We start from the raw sequence: 8091 nt of genomic DNA on the forward strand, positions 1-8091 counted from the left end.
GGGAGTATCCCACTCATCCCTTCTCCTATCCAAGTTCCAAATAAAAACACAAAAACAACATCCCCTGGATTGATTATTGACTGAGCCAAGGACTTTCATTGCTGTTTATCTGCTATCAGTTGCTACGGGTAACCCAGGGGAATCCAGAAAGTGTAATCCTCAGCAGTCTTCTAGGGGGCAGTGCTACAATAATATTCCCAGACATAACTAAACCATTGATTTTTTTATATGTTCCTAACGGCTAAAATTACGATCGCTAAGGCGTTGAAAAATTCAGGGGTAGATTTATCTTCCATGAAATGAAAATTCACATGGATATGGTTAGCATAATAAAGGACACAGAGGGTCTGGAATGCATAGATACATTGTATACAATCTTGTTCCTGAGAGCTGATACTGAAGTGGCAGTAGAGATGGACACCCGGATCCTTCTCTCTTTCCATCTTTCCTATCCGATTCGAGTGGCACTTAAGGAAGCCTTCCCTACTATACACAATTATTCCTGTTGTTGAAAGCTATATAAGCAATCTCTATTCAAGTGACATGTGAAATGCTTGTAGCCTAAAATAAGGATAGCTTGTTATGATGTAACCTTATTTCTTTGATGTTACATAATACATAGAATTAGGAATAATCTTGCACAGTTCTCCTTTAGATTTGTTATTATATATTCATTCAGGGAAGATAATTGTTGGAAAATGTTTTCCTTTTACTTGTATTATGCTGATATTCTTCAGACCTCATGCACACTGGATGTTTTTTCTGCCGCTACAAGGGGAGTCAGGCGGTTTTCTTTTTTGCCTTTAAACTCCCCGGCACATTAGCCTCCGTGTTCACACAGCCACCGGAAGCTCAGAAGCGGAGCCATCACTGTGTTAAATGTGTTCAGATTTATCACTATTGATATTGAAGTATTGTGCGGAGAAATAGACTTACTTGGTACATAAGAACTACAATGATTGGCAATTCTGCCAGCACCTTCAGGGAGAGAGAGCCTTTAGGGATGATTGTGTGCTGTATAGAAACAAACAAAATCAGCCAATGGGAAGGTGGAAGTTATATGCAGAAAGGACAAACATAATCATATTACTGATCAAGAAATATTTTGCTGATCTTAGGTTTTGATTTGTTTCAATCATAGCAGAACATTCCACTTACTGTTCTTGTCTCACTGTCTTCTTGCTCTGGATTTACTTTGACAACAATGGTGGAGATCATGCCGACCATTTCGGGTGCAGGAACAGTGTTTTCAGGAATCACAGGAGGGTTCTCAAAGTAGCGATTCTTTGTTTTAAAAGAGCAAAACAAATATTGAATAATATACACACACACACATATATATATATATATACACACACACACACACACACACACACACACACACACACACACACACACACACACACACACAGTGGCTATAAGAAGTCAACACACCCCTGTTAAAATTAGTGATCGGCCGATATCGGTTTTTCGTTGCAGATACTTTGGCCAATGCATATCGGTATCGCCCGATAACTTTCTACATTTTTTTTTTTTTTTAGACAGGTACTTTTGTGGAAGGATCTGGGGGGGTCAAACCCCTCCTCTGTACTTGGAAGCATTCAAAACGCTGTCATTTTTTTTTTGAATCAGGCGCCAGACAGTACCAGGAAGTGATGTCACTCATGACATCACTTTCGGGTTTTTGCATGGAGACCTGATCAGAGCTGAATGCGGCTTTGATCGGGTCTTTGGCAGCCGTGGAGGCTGGTTGGCCGGGTCCCCCAGTGGGAGAGCGGAAGGAGGGGGGGGGGGCGACGTGCCCTCCAGCTCCTTGTAATGACAGCTGAGGGGCTTCTCAGCCGCATCGGTAGTCATTACAAGACAGCCAACCGTCAGCTATGGACGGCGATACCGGGGTGATGCCTCCTAGCTGTAGGCATCATTCCGGTACATGCACTTTACCAAAATATCAGCAATATCAGTAACCTCCGGGGCGGATTCTGATATATCGGGAAAAGTGCAGATTGGCCCTCGATAGATCGGCTTTGCCGATAATCGGTCGATCCCTAGTTACAATGTCAGGTTTTTGTGATGTACAGTACAAATAAGACAAAGATCAATAACTTCAGAACTTTTTCCCCTTTAATGTGATCTATAAACTGTACAACCCAATTGAACAAACTGAAATATTTTAGATGGAGGGACGTAAAAATAAAAAACTAAAAATAATATGGTTGCATAAGTGTACACACCCTTAAACTAATACTTTGTTGAAGCACCTTTTGATTTTATTACAGCACTGTCTTTTTGGGAGTCTATCAGCAAGGCACATCTTGACTTAGCAATATTTGCCCACTCTTCTTTGCAAAAAAAACTCCAAAATCGGTCAGCTTGAGAGGGCATCTTCTGTGCACAGTCCTCTTCAAATCCCCCCACAGATTTTCATTTGGATTCAGGTCTGGGCCATTCCAAAACTTTAATCTTCTTCTAGTGATGCTATTCCTTTGCTGATTTAGATGTATGCTTTGGGTCTTCAAACTGAAAGATGAAGTTCCTCTTCTTTAGCTTACTAGCAGAAGCCTGAAGGTTTTGTGCCAATGTTGACTGGTATTTGGAACTGTTCATATTTTCCCTCTATCTTGACTAGGGCAGCTGTTGCAGCTGAAGAAAAACAGCCCCAAAAGCATGATGTCGCCACCACCATGCTTCACTGTGGGTATTGCGTTCTTTTGGGGATGTGTAATGGTATTTTTGCACCTATCTTTTGAAATTATGGCCAAAAAGTTTAATCAGACCATAAACACATTTTTCCACATGCTTTTGGAAGACTTCAGAGGTGTTTTTGCAAAGTTTAGCCAGGCATGGATGTTTTTCTTCGTAAGAAAAAGTTTCTGTCTTGCCATTGTTCCCCATAGCCCAGACATATGAAGAATATGGGAGATCTTTGTCACAGGTACCATACAGCTGCACTTGCCAGATATTCATGCAGCTCCTTTAATGTTGCTGTAGGCCTCTTGCAGCCTCCCTGACCAGTTTTCTTCTCGTCTTTTAGAGGGACGCCCAGTTCTTGGTAATGTCACGGTTTTGCCATATTTTCTCCACTTGATTACATTCTTCACCGTGTTCCATGGTATATCTAATGCTTTGGAAATTCTTTTGTACCCTTCTCCTGGCTGATACCTTCTAACAATGCGATCCCTCTGATGCTTTGGTAGCTCTCTGTGGACCATGGCTTTTGCTGTAGAATGTGACTAAGAAAATGTCAGGAAAGACCTACTAGAACAGCTGAATTTTATTTGGGGCTTATCAGAGTCACTTTAAATGATGGCAGGTGTGTAATGGCTCCTATTGAACATGAATTCGATTGTGATTGCTTAATTCTGAACACAGCTACTGTAATAGTTTATTTACCCCCCCAAATGACGTGAGTTTGTTTTTTTAATTGAGTTGTACAGTTTATAGGTCACATTAAAGGTGGAGAAAGTCCTGAAACTATTTAGCTTTGTCTCATTTATTTACATTACAGAAACATGACATTTTAACAGGGGTGTGTAGACTTTTCATATCCACTGCACACACTACATACACGCATACATATATATATATATATACACACACACACACACACACACACACATATATATATATATATATATTATATATATCACACATACATACACATACACATACACATACACACACACACACACTTTTTTGGCGATATAGCCCCACCAATCAGCCAAAACATTAGGACCACTGACAGGTAAACTGAATAACAGATTATCCCCTTTTAGTTAGGGATGCACCGAATGTTCGGCAACCGAACATTATTCGGCCGAAAATAGCAAACAAAGCACTTTCTGTGTTCGGCCGAATAAGTAAAAAGGCCGAATAAATTTGTGCCGAACAATAGGGCTGAACGATAGTCGATATGATATCGACTATCGTTCTGTGGCCGTAGGCGATATTCATATCGCCGAGGTCACGATATTTACATAGGCAGGGGGAAGGGACTCGGAGGAGGACAGGAGGACTCACAGACTTCCGTGTTAGGCAGGGGAAGCCGGGACACTTCAGCGGTGAGCATACATACATTACTCACTCGTACACTGCAGCCCGCCCCACACATTCAGTGAGTCTTACTCTCCTCCCTAGTTTTTTCAATGGCACATTCAGGGAGCCAATCACGCCGTGATTAGCTGCACAGCGAACCAACCACGCGTGCCTGCACACCGGATTGGTTCCGCTGTGCCGCTACTCACGGCGTGATTGGCTTCCTGAATGTGCCATTGAAAAAACTAGGGAGGAGAGTAAGACTCACTGAATGTGTGGGGCGGGCTGCAGTGCACGAGTGAGTAATGTATGTATGCGGCTGTGCTTCTTTCCAGGCTCCTACTAGTCCACCTCCAGCCTCCTACTACCACCACTATGAGAGACTGTCTGTCACTGTATAATCTGATCGAATCCACACTGACACTGACTGACTGTCACTGAGTAATTGATGTTACCATATTAACCCTGACCTGCCCAGTGCCCTGTATCTGCAATTAAAATTTACAAGGCTGCCTGCATGCTTCCTGATTTCCATTCCCAGCATCCTTCCCAATCCCTACAGTGTCACTAACATTAACCCTATGGTACAAGGCTGCAGTGTGCACTGAATCCCATTCCCTACAGTAACATTTAGGGAGAGAGAGACATGAGAGGACAAGAGAGAGAGAGAGAGAGAGAGAGACATGAGAGGACAAGAGAGAGAGACACGAGAGGACAAGAGAGAGGACAAAAAATTGGCAAAATAAATGGAAAAAATGCGAAACACCGTGTTCGGTATTCGGCCTTCGGCCAAGCATTTCATTATTATTCGGCTTCGGCCAAGAATTTCATTTCGGTGCATCCCTACTTTTAGTGGCATCAGAAAGTGGATGAGATATACTAGAAGCAAGTGAACATGTTCTCCCTGGTGTTTATGTGTTAAAAGCATAAGGATTTAAGCGACTTTCACAAGAGCCAGAATTGTAATGACTAGACAACGGAGTCAGAGAATCTCCAAAAACTATAGCTCTAGTTGGATTCTACACCATACTACCACCACAAGTCAGGATCTACCAAAAAAAAAAAAAAAAAGGTGCAAGGAAGGAAAAATGGTCAACCAGCGAAAGGGTCATGTGCTACCAAGGCTCACTGATGCACATGAGGAGCGAAGGCTGATCAATGTAGTCTGATTAAAAAGAAGAACTACTGTAGCTCAAATTGCTGGAAAAGGTAATGCTGGTTCTGATAGAAACACACACACACGTTTTTTTCCTCCATTTGCATCATTGTACAAGGGTTCAAAAGCAGGCTACAAAGTATGAAACAGTATTCAATCATCCTAACATACCAGAATTTCAATATGTACTGTATTTACTATACTACCACTGTATGTACTGTAACTTCAAAATAAACAGTGTGTCTCAACTAATGGTCTAAAGCAGGGATTCCCAAACTACGGGCCTCCATTTGTTCAGGAACTACAATTCACATCATGCCTAGTCATGTATGTGAATGTCAGTTTTACAATGCCTCATGGGATGTGTAGTTCTGCAACAGCTGCAGGGCCGTAGTTTGGGAATCCCTGGTCTAAAGAAAGACTGTGATCAAGAGAGTAGTTGCTACTACAAGTCTGCTGTAACCCAGCTGGACACAGATTTAAACAATTTACTACAAATTTTCAAGTTTCCAGCTCTCACAAATAGGAAGCGACCCAAGGCAAAACAAAAAAAAAAAAAGAAAAGGACAGACTTCCTGCAAAATTAAACGGCCCCAACTCCTGGATGGCTTCATATAATGAACATCTGAGAGGAGAGGTCTGGAAGCCGTACACATTCACTGCATTCTGCAGAAAACCAAGCTGAATGGAGTCTATGGAAAAAGTACCTCTTCTTAGGGTTTGAAAGAATGCAATGTTGCTTTATGTTCACTCTACACACATAAGCAAAAAAGTAATATAAGGCTACAGCTTTAGACCAGCAAAGGTCTAGTGCGTCTTACTCATACAAACAAAGAGTTAAACTAAAATGGCCAGCATGCCAATGTCTGCAAGAAGCTGGGGTTCTCTGACTTCTGTACACCCATTGGGTAATGATTCCAAATACACACAACATATGCTTCAGCCTGACAGCTAAGTCTTACTATGCTGAAACTAAGCCAAAACTAATTCAAAGCTGATCATGGGGAAAATGGAATTAGTTGGGATTCACGCATACTTAAAAATGTTCACTTTAATGATGTAGGTAAGGTACAGAGCCCATTGTGCTGCATCTTCCAGTGAACACAAGGGGAATGGGGGAAAAACATTGAAAACACTTACCACAACTTTTGGAAGCTCTTTATAAATCTGTCGGACAAAGTCAAGGAAATGGTGAATCTAAAAGAAATAGAAACAAAACAGTTTAAAACTATCATAAAGCAGAATGTGGTAAACAAGAAGGCATTATGTGATCAAAGATAAAATGTCATACAGATTTAAAGCATATCTAAACCCAAGCACATAAACCGATAGTATTGCAGCTTACAGTCCTTAGATGTGGTGGCTGCATTAGTTTTCTTTTTTCACACTTTTCTTTAGTTTAACCTGGCAATCCTGCCATTAACACACTTTCTGTCCTAGAGTAACAACTGTACTGAGAAGCCTTGTCACCCTAGGACAGCGAGTGTGTTCGGACTACATAACACCCCCCCCCCCCTCTTCTCCATAACAGTCAGGGATATTTTGTAGTCCACAAAGATAGCAGGGAACAATGCTAACTGAGCAAAGGCAAAGAGTACAGGCAGTTATCAGCTCACAAGTTTTGTACCTGTTGAACAGGTGTAATAAAATGCTGTCAATTGTATACTTAGATGAAAAGAGAGAAAACGAGAGCCATTTGTTGTTAGAGTTTACATACACTTTAAGGATAGGTGAACTTTTATTGCATGTATTCTTTCCTACTTGCTCTACCCCTGCAAATTGACTTGACATTTGCCTGGCGCCCTTCCACCTGTGCCTGAAATCTCCAACTATCCTCCAATCTGTGTTTATCCAAAGCGTCCATTCACTTCAATAGAGCCATAGCCATACAGATGGGCTTTGCCACTGAAGTGACAGTGACAACCTTCATGACAAAGCAACAAGCCTAATAAGCCCACATAACATGATAAAGCAAATTACCTCTTGGGTGATCGGTGGCCTGAACTGCTTGTGTAGCTCTAGGATGATTCGTAAACAGATCAAAACATTCACTTCATTTTCAATCTACAATAAAACAATAAAAACATTGATTACTTTTTATTTCTTAAAGTGATTGTAAAGTCTAGGTTTTTTTTTTCCTATAAAAACAAGCATGTTATGTTATACTTACCTGCTCTGTTGCAGTGGTTTGCACAGAGCAGCCTGGATCCTCCTCTTCTCAGGTCCCTTCTCTGTGATCCTGGCCCCTCCCCTCCTGGTGAGTGCCCCCATAGCAAGCAGCTTGCTATGGGGGTACCGGAGCCGAGTCTCAGCTCCCTGTGTCCATTCAGACACGAAGCTGTGGTTCGGCCCCGCTCCCTCTCTCCTGATTGGCCAACTAACTTTGATTGACAGCAGCTGCAGCCAAGCTCCGCTGCTGTTTCTCAGCCAATCAGGAAGGAGAATCTCGGGCGGCTGAGACACTCGTGGACATCGCTGGACAGAGAGGGACCTCAGGTAAGTATTAGGAGGGCTGAGGGGGCTGCTGCACATCAAAGGCTTTATCTTTATGCATAGGATGTGTTAAGATAAATAAAACCTTCTGACTTTACAAACACTTAAAGTTTCATTCAAAAAGAATAAATTTAAATAATTTAAAATCATAACAGAGACAGCCAAGCCCAGTCTAACCTGTATTAAGTGTATAGAATGCAGCAGCCCAAAGCACAGATGCTGGCAGCTGGTGGTGAACGTATTGTTCCATTCATTTTTTTTTTTTTTTTTTTTAATGCTGGTATACTATAGTTCATTTATTCTTATTCCCCTTCTATGCGGCAGAATGCACAGCAGTCCAGGCTAGGATTATTAATGAAATCCACCAGCTGTTATTCACCTTAGACCAGGGATCTCCAAACAAAGGC

At 41.8% G+C, this 8091-nt stretch overlaps 1 long non-coding RNA gene across 1 annotated transcript; it reads right to left on the reverse strand.

The window, feature by feature from the left end:
- Positions 1 to 936: 936 nt before the first annotated feature.
- LOC309558054 lies at positions 937 to 7265 on the reverse strand. The gene is made up of 4 exons (XR_014225401.1): positions 7172 to 7265; positions 6332 to 6388; positions 1159 to 1284; positions 937 to 1014 (listed from the first exon to the last, which is right to left on the reverse strand). It is a non-coding gene; the product is annotated as an uncharacterized lncRNA (long non-coding RNA).
- Positions 7266 to 8091: the final 826 nt, after the last annotated feature.

The sequence above is a fragment of the Pelophylax lessonae genome (genome assembly GCF_965119305.1).
Source record: "Pelophylax lessonae genome assembly, chromosome: 6".
Taxonomy (NCBI): domain Eukaryota; kingdom Metazoa; phylum Chordata; class Amphibia; order Anura; family Ranidae; genus Pelophylax; species Pelophylax lessonae.